This window comes from Lithobates pipiens, unplaced genomic scaffold (genome assembly GCF_037356315.1).
Source record: "Lithobates pipiens isolate NorthernLeopardFrog02 unplaced genomic scaffold, aLitPip1_a1.2 Scaffold_30, whole genome shotgun sequence".
Lineage (NCBI taxonomy): Eukaryota > Metazoa > Chordata > Amphibia > Anura > Ranidae > Lithobates > Lithobates pipiens.
This window is the reverse complement of record NW_027507791.1, coordinates 136,534,550-136,560,016: the sequence shown is the minus strand read 5'-3', so window position 1 is coordinate 136,560,016 and position 25,467 is coordinate 136,534,550. Positions and strand designations below refer to the sequence as shown.

The 25,467-nt window shown below is 44.8% G+C and overlaps 1 protein-coding gene across 6 annotated transcripts in view; it reads right to left on the bottom strand.

The window, feature by feature from the left end:
* Window positions 1-25,467, bottom strand: part of LOC143943247 (protein-L-isoaspartate(D-aspartate) O-methyltransferase-like) — a 325,651-nt gene that overhangs the window by 147,555 nt on the left and 152,629 nt on the right. The window lies entirely within an intron of this gene.

Below are 25,467 nucleotides of genomic sequence, written 5' to 3'. Positions count from 1 at the left end.
TCCATTTGTCTTGTGTGGTATACACTGAATGTATTTATCATGTTAATTTGTATAACATTTTTTTTTTTTACAAAAAAAGAAAAAAAAACACATTAGAATCATGACATTCAGTCTGCAAAGCATGCTGAACAATGATAGCTGAACATGATTTTATGGAAAGTTTGGTATTCTGGTCTATTTCTAACATAAAAGCAGCAGCAGAAAGACCTCTTATGGAGCTCCTATTACACAGAGCTCCACCTGCGAGATGCAATTGGTATAAACAAAACCTTCACGTGCAATATATTAGATTTATATTATTAATAAAAATAAATAAAATGCATGTATAGTAAAGCAGATGCATTTTTAACCTAAACCTTATGCTCGGTACACATGGGCCGAATATTGTCCAGTTCAACAAAAACTGACCGACATTTGGCCGTGTGTATAGCAGCCTGTCTGACAGAAGCTGGGCAAACATCTGGCTTCTGTAGAAGGTCATACCAGAAAAACATCCGTCAGTCAGCATCCGATCAAAACGCTCACAGCCAATTACCAATGCGTTCCAATAACTGATGCAGTCCCTCTCAGAACACAATAAATCAGTGGGGAGATCGCTGTACTAACATTGCATCATTAACACAGCGACCTCTTCCCCAGCTCAGTCCAAAAAAAAACCTTAGGTGTACCAGGCATAACTTTCAACCCAACTCCATACACTTATCTCTTATTCCCAACCAAGCCACCAACCCTAAACCTCAAGTCAAATTTATAATGTCAGGATGATCTATACTATATTATCACTGCTACCATCATAGATAACCGTGCTGAAAATAGGAATGTATTTTATGTTTAAAAGTAAATATTTGTTCTTAACTACTTCCCACAAGGCCAATATAAATAAACGGCCAGGTGCTCTCCCTTTCTGATTCCCCATACCCCAGCATTCCTTTTCTTGTCCTCGCTCCAGGGCAGCTCTCCTGCTACTAAATGAATGGATGTTGTATCAGAAATGTCTCCTACGACTGTTTGCTCAGTGGGGCACCCCGGAAGTGGATTCAATGGCATCTCCTCTCAATGCTCATCGGCCTGTGTTCTTCACCTGGTTCTTCCATCCGAGGGCCAGGGGTCAGAATTCTCTGTCCCAGTGCTGGATTTTCCAGCCTGTATAAGTATTTCCTCAAACTTCTCTAATCCTGAAGATGAACCGTCCATGGTTTCCGCTGTTGAGGTAGTTGTTGATACAGTAGCTCAGTCAGTGGCACTTTCGAGGTCCAGAGATCTTTGGCAATAGGGCAGCATGTTTTACCTTAACATGGCATGGATCAGTTGGACAGCCTGGTTATTTGTAAGAAGCAGGCTAGCAGAAGAGTTCAGAGGACAATGCTCAAATCTCAGAAGATATCCTTGAACACTAATTACTATAGAGTGTAGAAAGCTATTTGAGGTGGCAATGATTATTTAGTTCAACCTCTCACATTGATGTCTTGGAGTTCTTGGAATCAGTCCTAGACAAAGGGCTTAACTACAGTACGGTCCAGCTGTTGACCGTTTCAGCTCTAACTCTTCGTTGGGCAGAAGATCCTTCCGTGGCACATTTCATGCAAGCAACCCTAAAGCTATATCAACAGCCAGTTGGGTCTCAGGGGGAATCTCCAAGCTTTCTCAGCCAGGTCTCCATATTGTGAGCTGTTTCAGGAACAGAGTGGTTCTTCGTTCAGTTCCGTCTTTTCTTTCGAAGGTCGCTTGGCCTTTTCATATACATTGGGAAGTGTGCCGACTTCATTGTCTGCAGTTTTGGGACAAGAAGATTGGTCACGGGTGGATGTAATTTAGGTCATTTTCCACGTAAAGCAGAGAACGGAGGAGTTCAGGCTGATAACTTGTTCATCCTACCAGTATGTCCTAAAAGGGGTCAAATGGCCCCACCTAGAATCCTTTCCTCTTGTATAGTCCAAACAACCAGACGGGTATAGGTAGGTTCGGGTCTTTCCACTCCAGGGGGGGGGGGGGGGTTCATGTGCATTCCAAGGGCAACATCGGCTTTGTGGGCAAATCAAGCCAGAGTTCCAGTGGAAGTGCTGTGTAAGGCTGCCAGCTGAAAGTCCCCTAACACTTTCATCTGCTGTTAACGTTTAGACATGATGGATGGCCCTTCTCTGGCTTTGGGCACTTTGGTGCTTGCTCCTGCACTTTTCACGTGATATTAATACAATTCTTTCACAATCAGTCTGCGTAGTGTCTTTTTTTTTTCTTGGTCCCGCCCTTTCTTTTTTCATGCTAGCTAGATCTAATTTTTAGCCAGACGTGATTAGCCCCAGGAATACGGAAAATTCTTACCATACTTACAGCAATTTTCTTTTCATGTCAGGCTAGGGTTTCCCACCCTGGTGTTCTGTCACGAGATGGTGTTAGGAACGCTGGGGTATGGGGAATCCCTCCTTTTATTTGAGCAGGAGGTTGTCCTGTGGGGTCAGAGGGGTGGAGCTGACCCATTCGTACACTGACATAATGAGTGGCCAGGGAAGGAAAATTATGTAAAATATGGTAACAATTTTTTGTATTTTTTAAATATAGATTTTCACCTTAGTTCATCATTTGCTACATATAAGTGCTGCTGATTTGCTGCAGGTTTTTTGCAGCCAATTCCAGTCTACATGCATGCACTCTAAGGCCGGCCATAGACGGTTTGAATCTCGGCCGGTTCAGCAGGAGTCGGTCGAGATTCAATGGTTGTATGGGCAGGCAGAATGTACCAAGTTGATTGATCAACTTGGATACAACCAGCCTGCCGGATTTACCTGCAATTATTGCTAGCAGTTGCCACATATAAACTTGCTTGGCAGGAGGGATTCCCCTGTCAGCACTGTCTGTGTCGATGGAGGAATCATGCAAATTTCTTTCCTGTAACCCGTGGATGTAGGAAAGAGGTTTGCACCATCTATTGCAGGGGTGCTCAACCTGTGGCTCTCCAGTTGTTGCGGAACTACAAGTCCCATGATGCGTGGCAAGGCTGAAAAGTACAAGCATGACTCCCAAAAGCAGAGGCATGATGGGACTTCTAGTTTCACAACAGCTGGAGAGCCACAGGTTGAGCACCCCTGATCTATGGTGTGCCTAACAATGCATGGCCTTTCTCAGGGTTTGTTTCCCGATGGTGACAAGAGTAGACTATGAATGAGTAACGCGAGTCACTTGCAGTTTCCATCAAAAGCCCACGAGATAGGGTGAAAACGTGAGAGAACAATAGGGAAGACAGAAAAAGAGCACCGTTACCCTATAAGAGGAAATAGGTGAACACAGACCATCATCACCGGGTATTATTTTACGTTGAATGCTGCAGATATAAACATTTAACCACTTGCTCACTGGGCATCTAAACCCCCAGCCTGCCCAGACCAATTTTCAGCCTTTAGAGCTGTCACTCTTTGAAGGACAATTGTGCACTCATACCTCACAAATAGAGCTTTCGTTTGGTGGTATTTGATCACCTCTGGGTTTTTTATTTTTTGTTAAAACATTTTTTTTAAAAAGACCATTTAAAAAAAAAAAAGAAATACAAAACCGTTTTATATTTTGTTAATAAATTTTGCGAACAGGTAATTTTTCTCCTTCATTGATGTACACTGATAAGGCTGAACTGATGGGCACTGATAGTCTGCACTGGTAAGGCGGCACTGAGGAGCACTATTAGGTGGCAGTGATGGGCAGCCCTCCTTTCTTCTCCAGCTCTCCCAGGATTGGTTGCCACAGGGTAGGGTAGGGACCGATGCGAGTGTGTAATGGACAGGGACAATTGTAGACACTCATTCAGGTTCAACTGGATGAACTGTTGTCTTTATTCAACCTTACTATGAAGCTATGAAGTCATGTGGTGATTTTCCTGTGTTTTGACTGGATGTTAGTGATTATGAGGCATAATCCACAGGACCTGGGGGTCCCCAAGAGATTCTCCTCATTTGCAGGAATTTCCTCACACTTCCTGTTTGGCTATGGGACAGGAAGTTAAAGCAGAGTTCCACCCCCATTTTTCATTCCACGCCATGCAGCACTAATGTGCATGCTTAAAATTAATTGACAATTTCTTCAATTTTTTTTTCTGTTCACTTATCTGATTTATGCCTATATCTAAATTTAACTTCCTCTTCTAGGGGGCCACGTCCATAGACGTCATTTCCGGTTTTGCATTAGCTCATGGGAGATCTTGGTCAGCCTGGCATAGCATCTATGGAAAGTCTTGGCCAGCTTGGCATTGCATGGCTCCAGTAAAATTTAACATTGGTGTCTATGGAAAATCTTGGTCAGCTTGGCATGGCTGTGCTATGTCAAGCTGACCAAAATTGTACCGTACTGCACATGCACTGGATTGGGTAGCCAGCATGCACGGAATCCAGGAAGGAGGACACCCTTACTACTGGAGGACTTGTCACTCACACCAGGTACTACTGTCTGCTATTCATTCTCCACGTATGGCTGGTTTTAATGATTGAAGCTAAAAGCCTGAATTTGGAAACAAACTACTTGTCCCAACATCTCAGACTGGAAGAGGGAAGTAGATAATATAATGGAAGCTGGATGCCGGCTTCACACTGTTCAAAACAAACAAGACCAATTTAGGGATATATGGGTGGGATGGATGTACTAGGAGATCGCAGGTACTTGAAATGTCAGTACTTAGGAGCATGAAAGCTTTACATAGCACCATTGCCTTTATTTAGCAGCCAAGACTACTGATCATGGCATAAAGCTTACCAACACAACCACTATATCAAGAACTATTACGTTCAATGACCATTTCCACTGGTTTTAGGTACATGGCATTTGTCTCCCCCTTTTTTTCCCTCTTTTGTATGTCCATATACTTATTATATAGATATATAATAGTGTGTGTGTTAGTGTGTGTGTGTGTGTGTGTGTGTGTGTGTGTACACACACACAGTATCTCACAAAAGTGAGTACACCCCTCATATTTTTGTAAATATTTTATTATAGCTTTTCAGATCTGAAGAATCAGTGGAAACTGTGAAACACATCATCTGATTGGCTGCCCAAAAACGTCACTTCCGGTCCTCGCAGCTTGTGTTCCATGCTGACACACACTTCCGGTTTCCGGGTGTCATTTTTCTATAGAGAACTTCAGCGTGCTGTTTTTCAAGCCTCCTGGATAGCCACGGAGGCCTCATTGCCATTCCATCTTCCAGCGGCACACCACCCACTATATTGTGATCAAGCCAGCCATTTACTACACAGATATCGGCTCGGACCACAGAGTAACCCCAACCCCCGGACCATTTATTTGCTTGAGAATACGGTCTTGCTGTGAGTAGCCATTTGGCTTGTTTTGTCCTATTAAATAAACACCTTAATACTGCACTGAGTCTGGCACACCTTGTCTTTATTCTATTACTGTATGTCACCACTGACATCCGTCGCTCCATAAAGATGTACGGAGCATCCGTTCAGGTCCACCTGAAAAAAAACTGACAAATGCGGATCTGAATGGTCCGCCCATGTGAAAGGGGCCTAACAGTGTAAATTTGCTGTCCCCTCAAAATAACTCAACACAGCTATTAATGTCTAAACTGCTGGCAACAAAAGTGAGTACAACCCTAAGTGAAGATGTCCTCAATTAGCCATTTTCCCTCCCCGTTGTCATGTGACTGGTTAGTGTTTAAGGTCTCAGGTGTGAATGGGGACCAGGAATGTTAAATTTGGTGTGATCACTCTCCCTCTCTCATACTGGTCACTGGAAGTTCAACATGGCACCTCATAGCAAAGAACTCTGAGTATCTGAAAAAAAAAAGAAGATTGCCAAGACCTGAAAACTGAGCTGCAGCATGGTGGCCAAGACCATACAGCGGTTTAACAGGACAAGTTCCACTCAGAACAGGCCTCGCCATGGTCGACTAAAGAACTTGAGTACACGTGCTCAGCAACATATTCAGAGGTTGTCTTTGGGAAATAGAAATATGTGTGTTGCCAGCATTGCTGTAGAGATTAAAGGAGTGGGGGTCAGCCTGTCAGTGCTCAGACCATACGCCGCACACAAAATCAAATTGGTCTGCATGGCTGTTGTCCCAGAAGGAAGCCTCTTCTAAAGATGATGCACAAGAAAGCCTGCAAACAGTTTGCTGAATACAAGCAGACTAAGCACATAGATTACTGGAACCATGTCCTGTGGTCTGATGAGACCAAGATAAACTTATTTGGTTCAGATGGTGTCAAGCGTGTGTGGCGGCAACTAGGTTAGGAGTACAAAGATAAGTGTGTCTTGCCTACAGCCAAGCATGGTGGTGGGTGTGTCATGGTCTGGGGCTGCATGAGTGCTGCTGGCACTGGGGAACTACAGTTCATTAAGGGAACCATGAATGCCAACATTTACTGTGTCATAATGATGCAGAGCATGATCCCCTCCCTTCGGAGACTGGGCCGCAGGACAGTATTCCAACATGTTAACGACCCCAAGCACACCTCAAAGACAACTACTGCCTTGCTAAAGAAGCTGAGGGTAAAGGTGATTGACTGGCCAAGCATGTCTCCAGCCCTAAACCCTATTGAGCATCTGTGGAACATCCTCAAAGGGAAGGTGGAGGAGCACAAGGTCTCCAACATCCACCAGCTCTGTGATGTCATCATGGAGGCGTGGAAGAGGACTCCAGTGGCAACCTCTGAGGCTCTGGTAAACTCCATCCCCAAGAGGGTTAGGCAGTGCTGGAAAAAAATGGTGGCCACACAAAATATTGACACTTTGGGCCCAATTTGGATATTTTCACTTAGGGGTGTACTCACTTTTGTTGCCAACGGTTAAGACAATAATGGCTGTGCGTTGTTATTTTTAAGGAACAGCAAATTTACACTGTTATACAAGCTGTACACTCACTACTTTACATTGTAGTAAAATTTAATTTCTTCAGTGCTGTCACATGAAAAGATAATATACTTACAAAAATGTGTTACTGTGTGTATATTTTTGATCATTATATATAGCGCATTTTGCTTAGCATCTACCTCATCTTAGTACTGACGTTATACTTATAATTTAGGCCACATGGTTTGGGGCATTTAAGAGGCCCCAAACCATATGGTGCTCATATTGATCCTTTTGATGATTAATATTCGTTTGTATCTCTTGATTTTGCCAGATTTTGTTCTCAAGGTGTAGATTCTATGATGTGTGCCATTTGTTGTTTGTTCATATCTTGTTAAAACACAATAGAAATTGATATATATATATATATATATTAATATTTTAAGGATCGACCGATCGGAAAGGCCGATTATTGTAGACCGATATCAGCATTTTTCGAAACATCAGTATCGGTCACAATCTAGACTAATATTGGTGTCCATGGGCTGCAGCCATCTTTTTTGGACCCAGAAGCCTGCAGACCCAGTGCGCAGGGGTGCGTGAGACACGCACACAATGTCATTACGCCTCCACTCACTGGGCCTAACGGTCCGAGTCTGATAGGCATCCCTCTCCTTCTCCTCAACACTCGGGCGGACATGCCAGCCGGCCATCCAGCCACCCACCAACAGCAAGGTGCCAGCCAGCAAGCCATCCACAGCAGGGTGCCAGGCCAGCAAGCCACAGCAGAGTGTCAGCAAGCCCACCCATATCAGGGTGTCAGGCTGCCACCCATAGGAGGGTGCCAGCCAGCAAGCCAGCCACAGCAAGGTGCCAGCCAGCCATCCACAGCAGGTTGCCTGCCAGCTAGCATACCCACATCAGGGTGCCAGCCAGCAAGCCCACACACAGAAGGGTGCTTGCCATTTTTAACCTTACTCATTCAAAATTCCAATGCAGATGGATGCAGGCTCAACCAACTCAAGGAAAAGCAGCAGTGTGCAACACATGCACAAGCCAAGTGAGCATAGGATCAACAACTGCAAAAACCAAAAATATGTCAAATCTTTGGGCCCATCTAAGAGTTCATCATGTTGAATTATATAATGAAGCACAGAGAAAACAAACTGAATCACAAAGTGAAATACTACAATCCCACCAAACAACAAAAAAAGATATTTTGACGAAACGTCCCTACACTCCAATTGAGTGCTTTCGTCATATACCACTTCCTCCCAGTCTGAATATAGATATCAGATATTCCAACCGATCACAAGCACAAAACAAGACAAGACTTGCTTAGTGCTAACATGGACTGATTTATTAGAACCAAAATGACAAGTATTTATAATACAGTAGAAGAGGAGGTCCCCCCTCCTGATCATTTATTTTAACAATACAACTGTAGCCAAAAACAGAATTAACCTGAGCTAATTATCTAAATCAACACTAAGACTAGTTGACTGAGAGATAAGACTTTTTGGCTCCTAGCTCACTAACAATTCAATAAACATTACCATAAACATCAACACAGGGTTAAGTAGCCCAAACAACAATGTGTGGAATACTCTTAAAAACCAGACTAGACTCATTTACATTATACAAGACAATAGACAGGTGGCTGGAGTTCATGACATTAGCATCTGACAGTGTGTGTCCCAACAGTATGATTCAGTCCATTGCCAACATGGCATTTACATACCAGAGTCTGTATGTCTTGGGGGGGGGGGGGGGGCGGCATGGACCTGACTCGTAGTAAAACCACCTCGGGGTCCGCAGGCATACAGTTTCCCCAATACCAGGGCCCATAATCGCAAGGCAAGAGGCTTGCATTCAGTCCCCTCCAACAGCCTCTGTCCCAGCTAGGTCTGTCACAGATATGTTTTAGAAAAAAGCGAAGTTGCTAAATTAGGAGAGGGAAGGTCCCAACAGCTGGTCAAAGCAATCACAGAGATGATAGTTATGGATAACCAGCCATTTACAATGGTGTCCGATTCTGGATTTCAGCAGTTGAGGTCCATAGCTCAGCCAAGGTACCCACTAAAGAGTGAAAAGTTTAATCGAAACGAAATGCTGGGAAAGGATTCACCAAAAGGTTGTTGAGAAAGTAAAGGCTATTTTGAAACCAGAGAATGCTGGCAACTCACTCTCATTTACGACTGACTGCTGGTCAGGACCAACAGAGTCACTAATGAGTTTTACATGTCACGTCATTGACAGCGGATGGACAAAAAGGCAATTGGTGTTGAATACAGAGGTGATGCAAAGATCCCACACCGGGGAGTACATTAGAGAAATGTTTCTAGGCATGCTTCAAGACTGGGTAACAAAGACCGAATGATGCTTGTGCTTAGTGACAGCAGCGTAAACATAGTTAAAGGAATGAGGCTTGCTGAAGTGTCTGACCTCAGTTGCATGGCACACACGCTGCAACTTGTGGTAAATTATGGTCTGTTGAAGAGGTGCGCAGGCCATTTGTCAACATTCAGTCCTTGCCAAGCAGCGACTGAGGTGCATTCAGGCAGACCTCGGCCTACCCAAAAACAGCCTAATTCAGGCTGTGCCAACACGTTGGAATTCAACACTTTGCATGCTGCAAAGAATGCTGGAACAGAAGCAAGCTCTGAGCATCTATTCAGGCGAACATGGAGGATATAATTGTCCTACTGCTGATTAGTGGGACATTGTAGCCAATGTAATTGAGACCCTCCTCCCCATAGAGGAAGTGACACTAGAGTTAAGTCATTACAACTCATCCGTTTCATCTGTCATCCCATGTGTGAGAGTGTTGAAGATGCTTTTTAAAGAGAATGAAGGACCCAACACACATGGCATTAAAACATTTAGGCAGGTCATGAGGGACAGCCTCACCAAACGCTTTAAGAAGCATATAGAGAATAAATAAATAAATATAAATAAATAAATAAAATAAAATGTCGTGCTGGCATGTCTTTTGGATCCTCAATACAAGAATCATGCTTTCTCTTCTGATGATGCTTTGGCAAAGGGAAAACAATGGCTGACAGAAGATCAACACAAGCTGCTGGAGGTTCCTGCAGAAAGGTCATGTTTGGAAGAACATGTTACTAATCTGGAAGAGCAGGATACTGCAAAAACAGACAACATGCAGAAGAGAATCTTCATTGTGGTCAAATTGATGCCATGTTCAGCTTGTTATTGGGGCTTCATGCAGAGGATTCTTCTGAATGTGCATCAATAATCAGCCTGGATGATGAACTTCATCTCTATTTGAAGGAACCAGTAATTGACAGAAGTGGCAATCCTCTTCTTTTTTTTTTTTTAATCAAAAGTTTTTATTGATGTGAATGTAAAGTGGAGGGCCACCCTGAAAAAAAAAAAAATACATTAAAAATGAAAAATAAATTTTTTTTTTTTTACTTACCAGAAATGCCTGTTGCTAGGCACATCATCCTAATCTGCCTCTTCCTCCTCCGCGGAGATCTTCTTTCTTCTCTCCTCCGTGCGGTGTCTTCTGGGTAATTGATCGCGCTGTGTTCTGGGAACTGTGTGTCCCAGAACACAGCGCGCTTCATTCACAAAGCGCTGCGTGACTCGCGCATGCGCAGTAGCAAACGGGCAGTGAAGCCGCAAGGCTCCACTGCCTGTTTCCCTTAGTTGAAATGGCGGCGCCGGGACCCGAGAGCCGAGGGACGGGTCAGCCTCGGGCGGCCGACATCGTGGGTGCCCTGGACAGGTAAGTCTGTTTATTTAGTCAGCAGCTACAGTGTTTGCAGCTGCTGACTTTTATTTAAAACATTTTTTAAACCGGCCCTCCTCTTTAAGGTACCATATGGATTAGTTACAAAGATGGACAGTCAATGAACAGTAATATTTGTTACAATTCCAGCAGTTTACAGAAATTTGACAGTGTGTAGCCATTGACCTCCAACCCATACATTATGAATTACTTCAAGGGACCCGTCATCCTCGCTGTTCCCTTATCCAGTGAGGAAGCAAGCATGGTAACAAACATATCTGGTTTGAAGGGAACTAAAACCTGTCCCAAAACAGATGGGAAGAAAAAAAACCCAAACAAAAAACTGAAGTAAACTAATACAAAATAGCTCTCTCTAGTCGCATAGCCAATCATTAAGAAGGGTATATGTATCATAGTGTGTCTCATCAGGCATACCTCGCCCATTGCTTTACCTTTTGCCTACTGTACTTTGTTCAAAGCCAATCATCCCATTAGCAATCTATCCAATGCCAGTTGTGGGGGCGCCACATCCGGCGATCCCAACCAACACTGCCATATGCCATAAAATTTATTGGGTGATTTCCTGTGCTGATAAATATTTTTTTTCCCTCACAAGGGTGTTGTTAACCTGCTGGATCCATTGTGTAACCCCAGGTGCATTGGCCGAGAGCCAAAGATGGCCAACCAATTTTCTGGCCAAATAAAGGAGTCTCGTGAGCGCGATGCACACCAAAGGGGTATACAGACCCTCATCGAGACTGCCCAAAACAGCATTCCAGTACCTCACAAATTTAGGGCATCGCCATAGCATATGGATTAGATTACCTGTGTGGACCTGACATTTTGGACAAATAGGAGTGTCTCTCCTTCCCCACTTATGCAGCTGGTTCGGTGTGCGGTATACACAGTGCAATATAAACATATGGGATATCCTCTGAGCTGCAGACACCACTGGTCCCACCTCCAGGATCTGTTCCCACTGTTCATCATCAATAGGGCCAATATCTCTCTCCCACTTCTCTCTACATGGCAGAAGGTCAGGAGCTTGTATGTGTGAAAGTAGATGGGTATAAAATCTAGAAATAGCCCCTTTCTTTTCAGGTTCAACAAATATAGAATTCAAAAATGCAGAGTCGTCCAAGCATAAGTCGGACTGCCTTCCCTGTACTTCCACTGCATGCTTTAGGTGGATGTATTGGACATAATGGCCCCCAAGGAGCGGAAACTCCTCCGACAGGCGAGGATATGGTTTTAGCCTAGTTCCCTGTAAGATCTGACCCATAAACCTTATTCCTGCTCTCCTCCAGACCGGATGCTTGGGAACCTTAGCCAAGTCTGGGTAGTGTCTGTTTCGCCAGATGGGGGTACAACTCATGTAACCAGTCACTCCCACTGTACTCCCGACTTCTCTCCATACTTTCCGCAACAGTTGAGCTGTAGGGGCGCTAAGTGGTATATTAGGGAATCCCATTTCCACATGGGATAAGGCTGTGTAAGCTTCAGCCTGATCCAACAATAGTCTCCTTGAGAGGTCCCCGTTTGTCGCTAAATTATAGCTTCATTCATGCAGGCGGGTAATCCGCCCCCCCTGGAGGGTATCATTCAGGGTGGCCAACAGAGTGGGCAGGAGAACATCTCCATATTTCCCATATATGTCAGTGGGTAGGCCATCCGCACCTGGCGATTTGTTATTCACCAGCTGCGCCACTGCCAGGGAAAGTTCCTCCAGAGTTATTGGCACATTAAGTGTGGTCCGGGCCTGCTGCGACAAATATGGAAGGGAGCACTGGTCCAAAAATTGGTCCAGTTCCTCAGTCATGGGGTGGACCTTAGAGGCGTATAAGTCCCTGAAAAAGTCAGAGAATACCTCAGGGACACGACTTTGATCTGTGATCGTGTCTCCTGCTGTATTCCGTATACATTCAATGTGTGTGTTGTCCTGTTGGGCTCTAGCAATCATTGCAAGCAAATGACCAGTATTTTCCCCTTCATTCAATATTTTTGTTGGAGAAAGAAACGTTTGTTCTCTGCAGCTGATACAGAGACCTGTCTACAGAGTACCTGTGGCTCCTGCCATTTACGCTCTGAAGCAGGGCAAGGGTCAGAAATATGTGTTTCCCACGCCTTGGCCGCCTCCTGCATCACCAAGTTTTCCCCATTCTTTGGTATTTGTTTTAATGAGGGTGATTTTCCTAATGATCAGTCCTCTCAGATGGCCCTTCAAGGTATCCCAGACCATCACAGATGTTGCAGAACCTTGATTAATCTCCAGAAACTCACGAGGCAATCTTCTTCAATGGTGGAAAGAAAATGAGTCACTCTACAAAAGACTTGCCTCTCATGCTAGAAGATAGCTCTCTGCTCCTCCTTCATCTGTACCAAGTGAGCGTGTTTTCAGTGAAGTGGCAGCAATGAAAAAAACAGAACTAGTTTAACAGATGGACATGCTGAAATGTTATGCTTTTTGCACTATAATATTGTTTTACTTGACTGGGAGTATTGAAGAAAGTGTAGTGTCAGTGTGTCCTGTCCACTGTCTAGCCTTTTGCACTGCAGTAGTGATTTAAATTGAATCCGCGCAATGCACTAGTAACAGTTATACTTTTTCTATGTTTTGGGAAGCCATTTAAGAAGTTATTGTTTTTCAAGCACTTTATTTTTCCCAGCTGTTTACTTTTAGACCTTGTTCATCACACTATGGTGCACTGTGCAGACAGATGTCAGTTTTGAAATCGGTGTGTGTGTGGTTTTTCTCCTATCAGTTTTCAAATGTATTCCATAATACAGTTACGGTTTCGGGCTATATCGATGACGCCCTTCTTTACACTGGAACACATCACAAATTAACATCTTAGTCACATCTTTTATACATAGTAATTCAATTCAATTGCATCAACATGGTAATTATCAAAAACACATCTGTCAAAGATCTCTTCAATCAGAGTAGCACAATGAAGTGGCTAGAGGCTGGATACAAATTCTCATTCAGTCACCCCATTATACATTCCTGGTGTTAACCCTTTAATAACATTTTTTTTGCTTATTTAAGAATAATAAAGTTTCAAATAAACCAATATCAATAACCCCTCTCAACACTAACTACTACGAATAATTAATCAAAAGCAACCAACAAAAGAAATTATCCCATATAAACCGGTATAAATGTATCTCAGAGTTTAACCCCTTGGGATACATCATATCCAAACAGGGTATCCACTGTACTTCTTTCCTTCTCAAGTTCAGTTCATGATTATCCCCTCTTCTATTGCGATTCACACCATCTATAACCATAAATGTAAGCTGTGAGATTGCATGGCCCTTCTCAACAAAGTGCCTAGCTGGTGGCAATTGTGTAATTTTATCTCTTATTGAATATTTATGACAGGAGATGCGATCCTTCACGGTCTGCGTTGTCTCTCCCACATAAAGGAGCCTGCAAGGACATTTAATCACCTAAATGAAGTATGAAGACTGACAGGTGTAATATCTTTTAATATCAATCCTATGACTTCTATTGGGGTGAGACAAGAATTTACACTTAATCATTGAATTGCATTGAATGCAGTTCAAACATGAAAGGAACCATTGTTATGGGGTCCCAAAAATGGTATGAGGCAGTTGAGGTGCAGTATTGGTCAGTCCTAACCAGTCTATCTTGCAATGTTCTACCTTGTCTATAGGAAGGGAGGGGAGGTACATTAAATTCAGGTATACTGGGACAGTTCTCATCCAGTATATACCAGTGTTTCCTGATAATATCGAATATTTTGAACGAAAAACAATGGAATTGTGATACAAATAGAATACTATTGTGTGATGGTTTTGTGTCTAGGAACAGAGAGAATCCTCCCCCCGTTCGTTTTGTACTAATTCTAAAAGGTAACTTCTCTGAGTGAGTCTCTCCTCCATCTCATGAAGTCGCTGATGACATATTTCAGAGTCTATTACAATACTAGTTACGCAGGTCAGCTGACTCTCAGGAATAGATCTAAAGACATCTGGAGGGTGGAAATAGTGCAATAGCTGATTTCTATCTGTTGTTTTTATGTAAAGATCACTCATGATATTCAATCCCTGTATGCTCAACATGGTATCTCTAAATACCAAGAGAATTAAGATAATCATGAAACAATAGAAGTAATTCACAGTTGACTGTCCATATCGCAAACATGCCATCAATGAATCTGGAATACCCTTTACAGTGGTCCAGCAACAGTCTATTTTATAAATAAATTCTCAATCATGTCCATGAAAGTGTTTGCATCTGGAGGTGCAACATTAGAGCCCATGGCTGTGCCTCTTAATTGAAGAAAATTTGATTCTTTAAATAGAAAATCATTTTCTTCAAGTACTATTGCCAATAATTTCAACAAAAATGGGATGTATCCAGCTTATACACTGTCATCCTGCACAATTTAGGTATTGAAGCATGTCATCATCTTCTAATTCAGACCAGTCAATACGGGTTTTACCAAGATCACATTTTTGTTAAAATTGACAATAGTAATTTAAGAAATGCATTTTTTATTTAAAGAATTCAATTTTCTTCAATTAGGAGGAGCAGCTATGGGTTCTAATATTGAACTTCCATACGTAAACACTTTCATGGACACGATTATGAATTTGTGGTTTCTGGACCACTGTAAAGGGTATTCAAGATTCATTGATGACGTTTGTTATAATCGACAGGCAACTGTAAATCACTTCTATTGTTTCATGATTATCTTAAGTTTCTTGTGCCGGGTCTGCGATTTAACATTGTTTATAGTACCAAACAGGTATTGCTTATAGATACCATGTTGAGCATACAGGGATTGAAGATCATGAGAGTGATCTTTACATAAAAACTACAGATAGAAATCAGTTATTGCACTATGCTAGTTTCCACCCTCCAGATGTCTTTAGATCTAGTCCTGAGGGTCAGCTGACCCGTGTAACTAGGATTGTAAATGACTCTGAAATATGTAATCAGCGACTTAATGAAATATAAGAAAGACTCACTCAGAGAGGTTACCCTTTAGAAGTAGTACAAAAGGAATGGGGGAGGATTCCCTCTGTTCCTAAACACAAAACCATCAGACACAATAGGAATTCCATTTGTATCACAATTCCATCCTTTTTCGTTAAAAAAATATTCGGTATTATCAGGAAACACTGGTCTATACTGGGTGAGAACTATCCCAGTATACCTGAATTTAATGTCCCTCCCCTCCCTTCTTGTAGACGAGGTAAAACATTGCAAGATAGACTGGTTAGAACTGACGGATACTGCACCTCAACTGCCCCATAACATTTTTGGGACCCCTTAACAATGGTTCCTTTTCATGTTTGAGCTGCATTCAATGATTAAGGGTAAATTCTTCTCTTGCCCCCATAGAGGTCATAGGATTGATATCAAAAGATATTACACCTGTCAGCCTTCATACTTAATTTATGTGATTAAATGTCCTTGCGAGCTCCTTTATGTGGAAGAGACAACACAGACAGTGAAGGATCACATCTCCTGTCATAAATATTCAATAAAAGATAAACTTACACAATTGCCACTGGCTAGGCACTTTATTGAGAAGGGCCATGCAATCTCATAGCTTAAGTTTATGGTTATAGATGGTGTGAATTGCAATAGAAGAGGGGGTAATCGTGAACTGAACTTGAGAAGGAAAGAAGTACAGGGGATACACTCTTTGGATACAATGTATCCCAAGGGGTTTAACTCTGAGATAGATGTATACCGGTTTACAGGCCCGGACTGGCCATAGGGCATGCCAGGCATTTGCCCGGTGGGCCGCGGTCCCTGGGCTGCATGTTGTAGCAAGAGTGGCCTCTTGATGACTGGGCGGCACGGAGGGAGGTAAGCAGCGACCTCGGTCAGGATGGGGTTAACACAGACCGCGGCCGCCGCTCACCTCCCGCTATACGGACATTCCTAAAGGCGGAAGAGAAGGCTCCTGTCCAGTGATATCCAGGAAGTGCGTGCGGGGGACAGACACCACGCGGGCCGGCCGTGCTGGAGTTGTAGCTACAGCAGCAGCCTCTCTCCTAACACCAGCTGGGACACTGTGATGGCTGCACAGGGAGGAGCAGGGTGAGCGGTGGGGAAATGGAGTAGATTGGGGCTGCCTCTTTACTGGTATGGGGATGTCTGTTTGGGGCTGTCTCGTCACTGGTATGCGGCTGTCTCTTCACTGGAATGGGGCTGTTTCTTCACTGGAATGGGGCTGTCTCTTCACTGGAATGTTGCTGTCTCTTTACTAGTACAGGGCTGTCTCTTTACTAGTATGGGGCTCTCTCTTTACTAGTATGGGGCTCTCTCTTTACTAGTATGGGGCTCTCTCTTTACTAGTATGGGTCTCTCTCTTTACTAGTATGGGGCTCTCTCTTTACTAGTATGGGTCCATCTACTGGTCTGGGGCCGTCTCTTTGCTGGTTTGGGGATGTTTCTTTGCTGGTCTGGGGCCATTTCTTTGCTGGTCTGGGGCCATTTCTTTGCTGGTCTGGGGATGTCTCCTTGCTCTTTTGGGGATGTCTCTTTGCTTGTCTGGGGCCGTCTCTCTTTGCTGGTTTGGGGCTGTCTCTTTGTGGTTTGGGGCCGTCTCTTTGCTGGTTTGGGGCCGTCTCTTTGCTGGTTTGGGGCAGTCTCTTTGCTGGTTTGGGGCAGTCTCTTTGCTGGTTTGGGGCCGTCTCTTTGCTGGTTTGGGGCCGTCTCTTTGCTGGTTTGGGGCCGTCTCTTTGCTGGTTTGGGGCCGTCTCTTTGCTGGTTTGGGGCCGTCTCTTTGCTGGTTTGGGGCCGTCTCTTTGCTGGTTTGGGGCCGTCTCTTTGCTGGTTTGGGGCCGTCTCTTTGCTGGTTTGGGGCCGTCTCTTTGCTGGTCTGAGGATGTCTCTTTGCTTGTCTGGAGGCATCTTTGCTGGGGATGTCTCTTTGTAGAATTGGGGATGGTTCTCGGGATGAATATCTGGTCACCAACCACCCCCGCGAACGCCTGCCCCACATCTCCGACCTACTCCCCCCAGGGACTGGGCTGCCCAGTTTAAAATGCCCAGGCCTATTTCTTGTCCCAGTCCGGGCCTGCCGGTTTATATTAGATGATTTCTGTTGTTGGTCACTTTTGATGAATTATTCCTAGTAGCGTTGAGAGGGGTTATTGATATTGGTTTATTTGAAACTTTATTATTTAAAAAAAATGTAAAAAAATCTTTTTATTACAGGTTAGTATAATAACGTGAGTGGGAATTTGCATCCAGCCTCTAGCCACTTCATTGTGCTACTCTGATTTTAGAGATCTTTGACAGATGTGTTTTTGATAATTACCTGGTTGATGCAATTGATTCCAATTATGATGTACAAAAGATGCGACTAAGATGTTCATTTGTGATGTGTTCCAGTCCGATATAATATATATATATATATATATATATATATATATATATATATATATATATATATATATATATATATTTCTTTTATTAAAGCGGAGGTCCACCCTAAAGTGGACCTTCCGCTCATCGGAACCCTCCCCCCCTCCGGCGCCACAATTGGCACCTTTCAGGGGGGAGGGGGGTGCAGATACCTGTACAGTACAGGTATCTGCACCCACTTCCGGGATAGCTCTCTGCGGAAAGGGGCGTAGATTACGCCCCTTTCCGCAAGTGCCCCGCTGCCTGCTGGGAAACACACAGTTTCCAGAGGCAGCGGGGACCGTCCTTATTGCGCAGCGCGACTCGCGCATGCGCAGTAGGGAACCGGGAAATGAAGCCGAAAGGCTCCATTTCCTGATTCCCATACCCAAGATGGCGGCGGCAGCACCCTAGAGACGATCTAGAGATCGGCTTCGGGTGCTGGCATCGCGGGCGCGCTGGACAGGTAAGTGTCACTATTTTAAAAGTCAGCAGCTGCAGTATTTGTAGCTTCTGGCTTTTAAAAAAAAAAAAAAAAAACGTGGAGTCCCGGCGGACTCCCGCTTTAAGGCAAAAAAGCTGTCCAAACCTGCCTGGCTTTATGTGAAAAAGTAATTGCCCCCCTAAACCTAATAACTGATTGTGCCAGCAATCAAGCATTTGTCACAACTAGCAATGAGTTTTTCGCATTGCTGTGAAGACATTTTGGCCCACTCTTCTTTGCAGAATTGTTTTAATTCAGCCACATTGGAGGGTTTTCCAGCATGAACGGCTTGTGTAAGGTCATGATACAGCATCTCAATTGTATTTAAGTTGAGGCTTTGTCTAGGCCACTCCAAAACCTAAATTTTGCTTTGTTTGAACCATTTGGAGGTGCTGTTGTGTTTCGGATCATTGTGCTGCTGCATAACCCAAGTGCACCTGAGCTTGAGGTCACAAACTGATGGCGAAACATTCTCCTTTAGGATTTTCTGGTAGAGCTCAGAATTAATGGTACCATCAATTATGGTAAGTCATCCAGGTCCTGTAGCTGCAAAGCATCCCCAGACCATCACGCTACCACCACCATGTCTGACTGTTGGTATGGTGTTCTTGTTATGAAATGCTGTATTTGTTTTATGCCAGATGTAACGGGAAGCACACCCTCCAAAAAGTTAAATTGTCTCAGTCCACAGAATATTTGTCTAAAAGCCTTGGGGATAATCCAGATGTTTTTTGGTAAATGTGAGCATTTTTGTTCGTCAGCAGTGGCTTTGGCCTTGGAACTCTTCCATGGATGCCATTTTTGCCCAGTCTCTTTCTTACTGTTGAATCATGAACACTGATCAGTGAAGCCTGCAGTTCTTTAGATGTTGTTCTGGGTTATTTTATGACCTCCTGGATGAGTCGTCGTCATGCTCTTGGAGTAATGTTTGTAGGCTGGCCACTCCTAGGAAGGCACACCGCTGTTCCAAGTTATCTCCATTTGTGGATAATGGGTCTCCCCGTGGTTCACTGGAGTTCCAAAGCCTTAGAAATGGCTTTGAAACCCTTCCTAGACTATTACATGTACATTACTTTGTTTCTAATCTGTTCTTGATTTTTCTTTTTTTAGCTTCTCTGTTAGCGTGCTTCACTTTGTCAGACAGTTTCTATTTATGTGATTTCTTGATTCAACAGGTCTGGCAGTAATCAGGCCTGGGTGTGGCAAGTGAAATTAATCTAAGTTTTCCAAAAAATTGTGGTTAATCACAGTTCAGTTCATTCATGATTCAGCTTTGGAGGGGGTAATTACTTTTTCACATAGGGCCGGGCAGGTTTGAACAGTTTTTCCCTTAATAAATTAAATAATAATTGAAAAACTGCATCTTGGATTTACTCAGGTTATCTTTTTGTAATATTAAAATTTGTTTGATGATCTGAATCATTTAAGTGTGAGAAATATGTAAAAAAATAAAAAATCAACAAGGGGGCAAATACATTTTCACAGCACTGTATATACACATATACTGTACATACACAGTGCATTGCAAAAGTTTTCACCCCCTTGGCTTTTTATCTATTTTGTTACATTACAGCCCTTAGTTCAATGTCTTTTAAAATCTGAATTATATGTGATGGATCAGAACACAATAGTCTAAGTTGGTGAAGTAAAATTAGAAAATCTGTACATAAAACAAATTTTCAGAAATAAACAACTGATAATTGGCATGTGCGTATGTATTCACCCCCTTTGTTATGAAACCCATAAAAAGCTCTGGTGCAACCAATTACCTACAGAAGTCACATAATTAGTGAAATGATGTCCCCCTGTGTGCAATCTAAGTGTCATGCAATCTGTCATTACATATACACACACCTTTTTGAAAGGCCCCAGAGGCTGCAACACCTAAGCAAGAGGCACCACTAACCAAACACTGCCATGAAGACCAAGGAACTCTCCAAACAAGGGACAATGTTGCTGAGAAGTACAAGTCAGGGTTAGGTTATAAAAAATAACCAAATCTTTGATTATCCCTAGGAGCACAATCAAATATATCATAACCAAATGGAAAGAAAATGGCACAACAGCAAACCTGCCAAGACATGGCTGGGCACACCAAATCTCAGGACTCTGCAAGGGGGGCATTAATCAGAGAGGCAGCACAGAGATCTAAGCTATCCCTGGATGAGCTGCAGAGTTCCACAGCAGAGACTGGGATATCTGTACATAGGATAACAATAAGCCATACACTCCATATAGTTAGGCTTTATGGCAGAGCGGGCAGAAGAAAGCCATTACTTTCAGCATAAAACAAAATGGCACGTTTTGAGTTTGCGAAAAGGCATGTGGGAGACTCCCAAAATGTATGGAGGAGGGTGCACTGGCCTGACGAGACTAAAATTTAACTTTTTGGCTAAAGAAAATGCTATGTCTGGCGTAAACCCAACACATCACATCACCCAAAGAACACCATCCCCACAGTGAAACATGGTGGTGGCAGCATCATGCTATGGGGATGTTTTTCAGCAGTCGGGACTGGGAAACTGGTCAGAGTTGAGCGAAAGATGGATGGTGCTAAATACAGGGATATTCTTGAGCAAAACCTGTACCACTGTGTGTGATTTGAGGCTAGGACGGAGGTTCACCTTCCAGCGGGACAATGACCCCAAATACACTGCTAAAGCAACACTTGAGTGGTTTAAGGGGAAACATGTAAATGTGTTGGAATGGCCAAGCCAAAGCCCAGACCTCAAGCCAATAGAAAATCTGTGGTCAGACTTAAAGATTGCGGTTCACAAGCACAAACCATCCAACTTGAAGATGCTGGAGCAGTATTGCAAGGAGGAATGGGCAAAAATCCCAGTGGTAAGGTGTGGCAAGCTCATAGAGCTTTATCCAAAGCAACTTGGAGCAGCGATAGCCGCAAAAGGTGTCTCTACAAAGTATTGACTTTAGGGGAGTGAATAGTTATGCACCTCGATTTGTTCTGTTATTTTGCCCTATTTTTTGTTTGCTTCATAAGAAAAAAAAAAACAAGCTTCAAAGTTGTGGACATGTTCTGTAAATTAAATGATGCAAATCCTCAAACAATCCATGTTAATTCCAGGTTGTGAGGCAACAAAACGCAAAAAATGCCAAGGGAGGTGAATACTTTTGCAAGGCACTGTACACACAGTGTGACGGATCCCGTCCACCACATACACAATAAACCAAATATTTAACGAAAACATCACACAACGGGTTAGCTATTGAGATAAGGCTGACTCATGGTTCCCCGAGCCAACCCCCCCCCCCCCCCCCCTTAGTAACTATTAGTTAACATGATAATTAACACAGTACTTAAACCAGCCCAGGTGAACAAACTGCCCGGCAACAAGGGTAAAATAGAGTACATTATCCTAAGTATAAACTGTGACAGACCTAGCCAGGACAGAGGTTTTAGGAGGGAACTGAATACTAGCCTCTTGATTACCGATCATGGGCCCTGGTATTTGGGGGGATGGTGCTTTTTCTGAGCTGTATGCCTGGGGACCCTTGAGGTGGTGCTACTTTGGATTCAGGTCCCTATCCCCCCAAGACACACAGACTCTGGGAACCCCGTACATGCCATATTAGAAATAGTGACTGATTCATACTGTTGGGAAGCTAATGTCATCAACTCCAGCCACCTGTCTGTTGTCTTCTATAATGTAAAATAGTGTAGTCTGGCTTGCCACAGCTTCTAAGAATTTCACCCATTGTTGTTTGTTCTAATTAACCCTGCAATTGTATAAAGGAGTTCTGTGTTTATACTTATAATCTACTGTGTGAAGCTCAGTGACAACAATTCTGACCTGTAGTGAAATACCGGTTAATCATAACAATGCTCAGGAGGGCACTGAGTCACATCGGCTGCTTTAAGGGATTAGTTAATTAGTTCATGTAATTTTGTTACTGGTTACAGTTGTATTGTTAGAGTAAGGCCGCGTACACACGCGGGGACTGTTCGCTGAAACTTTGTTCGTCAAACAGTTGCCGCAACAGTCCGCTCAAAATTTGCATGAGCGGACTTGCCCACACACGAGCGGACTGTTTCAGCGAACTGTTTGCCAAACAGTTCGCTCAACTTTTGAAATGAACGGACTCGCCCACGTAAGGCGGAGGCAAGTCCGCCCATTTCGAGCGCGTGTACAGGTAGGCGGGGCCCGCGAAGGAGACGTCGCGGGCACCGCCGCCTGGAATGGACTTAAAGGGGAACCCCAACGCCGAAAAAAAATCGGCGTGGGGGTTCCCCCAAAGTCCACAACAGACCCTTGTCCGAGCACGCTACCCGGCCGGCCAGGAAAGGGGGAGCGAGCGAGCGCGCCCCCCCTCCTGAGCCGTACCAGGCCGCGTGCCCTCAACATGGGGGGTGCCTTGGGGAAGGGGGGGCCGCGCGGCCCCCCCACCCCAAAGCACCTTGTCCCCATGTTGATGAGGACAAGGGCCTCTTCCCGACAACCCTGGCCGTTGGTTGTCGGGGTCTGCGGGCGGGGGGCTTATCGGAATCCGGGAGCCCCCTTTAAGAAGGGGGCCCCCGGATACCGGCCCCCCACCCTATGTGAATGAGTATGGGGTACAATGTACCCCTACCCATTCACCTGTAAAATAAAAGTACCCAAAAAAAAAACACAACACACGAGAAAAAATATTTTATTGCACAGCTCCGGGGGTCTTCTGTCTTCGGGGGTCTTCTCGCCGGACTCCTCCGCTATCTTCGTGTAGCTCTTTTGCTAGCGGAGGAGTCCGGCTTTCTTCCTCCCCGCCGCCGGCCTCTTCTCCCGACTTCGGGGGTCTTGTCCCCCTCTTTGGTTCTTCTGCCGGGCCACCGCGCCTTCTTATAGCTCTTTTACAGGCGGTGGCCCGGTCTTCTGTCGCCGCTGTCGCCGCCTTCCGTTGTTCTTCTTCTTCTTGTTCTTCTTCTTCTTCTCCAGGAGATGTTGACACGACGCTCTCTCCGGCCGGAATGCCAGAGCCGCCCTGCGCTGCCACTTATATAGTGACAATGGGGCGGTGTCACATGGTATATGTCACATGGGTTGGTCACATGGGTTGATGTCACATGGTGACCCCGCCCCCTTACGATGTCATAGCCCCATGTGACATCAACCCATGTGACCAACCCATGTGACATATACCATGTGACACCGCCCCATTGTCACTATATAAGTGGCAGCGCAGGGCGGCTCTGGCATTCCGGCCGGAGAGAGCGTCGTGTCAACATCTCCTGGAGAAGAAGAAGAACAAGAAGAAGAAGAAGAACGGAAGGCGGCGACGGCGACAGAAGACCGGGCCACCGCCTGCAAAAGAGCTATAAGAAGGCGCGGTGGCCCGGCAGAAGAACGGAAGGCGGCGGCGACAGAAGACCGGGCCACCGCCTGCAAAAGAGCTACAAGAAGGCGCGGTGGCCCGGCAGAAGAACCGAAGAGGGGGACAAGACCCCCGAAGTCGGGAGAAGAGGCCGGCGGCGGGGAGGAAGAAAGCCGGACTCCTCCGCTAGCAAAAGAGCTACACGAAGATAGCGGAGAAATCCGGCGAGAAGACCCCCGAAGACGGAAGACCCCCGGAGCTGTGCAATAAAATATTTTTTCTCGTGTGTTGTGTTTTTTTTTTGGGTACTTTTATTTTACAGGTGAATGGGTAGGGGTACATTGTACCCCATACTCATTCACATAGGGTGGGGGGCCGGTATTCCGATAAGCCCCCCGCCCGCAGACCCCGACAACCAATGGCCAGGGTTGTCGGGAAGAGGCCCTTGTCCTCATCAACATGGGGACAAGGTGCTTTGGGGTGGGGGGGGCCGCGCGGCCCCCCCTTCCCCAAGGCACCCCCCATGTTGAGGGCACGCGGCCTGGTACGGCTCAGGAGGGGGGGCGCGCTCGCTCGCCCCCCTTTCCTGGCCGGCCGGGTAGCGTGCTCGGACAAGGGTCTGTTGTGGACTTTGGGGGGACCCCCACGCCGATTTTTTTCGGCGTTGGGGTTCCCCTTTAAGTCCATTCCAGGCGGCGGAGCCCGCGACGTCTCCGTCGCGGGCCCCGCCTACCTTCACACGCGCTCGAAATGAGAAGACTTTCCTCCGAGCGGGAACAGTTTGCTCATTTCGAAAGTAGCCTACACACGGGTGGACTGTTCGCTCAAACAAAGTTTCAGCGGACAGTTTTTCGGAATTTCCGAAAGACTTTGTCCGTCAAACTGTCCGCTGAAACTGTCCGCTGAAAGCCCACACACGGGCGGACTGTCCGCTGAAACACTGTTCAGCGGACAAAGTTGGGCGAACAGTCCGCCCGTGTGTACGCGGCCTAATATGAGGAGGGGGGTACCCCCTCTTTAACTGCATATAAAGACTTGTATTTTGGTTCTAATAAAAGACTCAATTTTTAGCAACTAAACAAGTATTGTCTTGTTTTGTGCTTGTGAGCAGTTGGAATATCTGGAATATCTATATTCAGACTGGGAGGAAGTGGTATATGACGAAAGCACTCAAGCGGAGTGTAGGGACGTTTCATTACATTGATGGCAAGCAGTGGGACGCTTCCTGCAGTCTGGGACATCCAAACTTACACCTGGATCCAAGGTCCAGATAGCAGGATAGGAGAGGTACAGATACCAGCCGCCATGGAAGAGTAATTCAGAAGGAGGTTGCGAGAGATGCAGATACAGGACCAGTATCAAAGCAGGTCCTGCTGGGATGGTTTGATTCTCTCCACTGCGAACTCTGGTAGGAAGCGATAGCCCATAAAATGGAGTACATTATCCTAAGTATAAACAAAGAACACCTTATTAAATAGACAATAGCAGGAGACCCCAGTAGCAGACTGTCCGGGTCCAGAATCAAACCAGGAATAGTCTTTTGGGCAAATCCAAGAAAACCGTCTATCACAAAATGTAACAAAAAGAGAAATATAGCAATAACAAATAAATAACGGGGTGAATATGGTCAGAAAAGGTCCCTGCAGTCAGTGTGCATGACAGTGCCCCTCCTCCCATAGCCTGGCAGACCTAGCAAGATCCACCACGGGTCAGGTTGGGCCATCATAAAAATTATC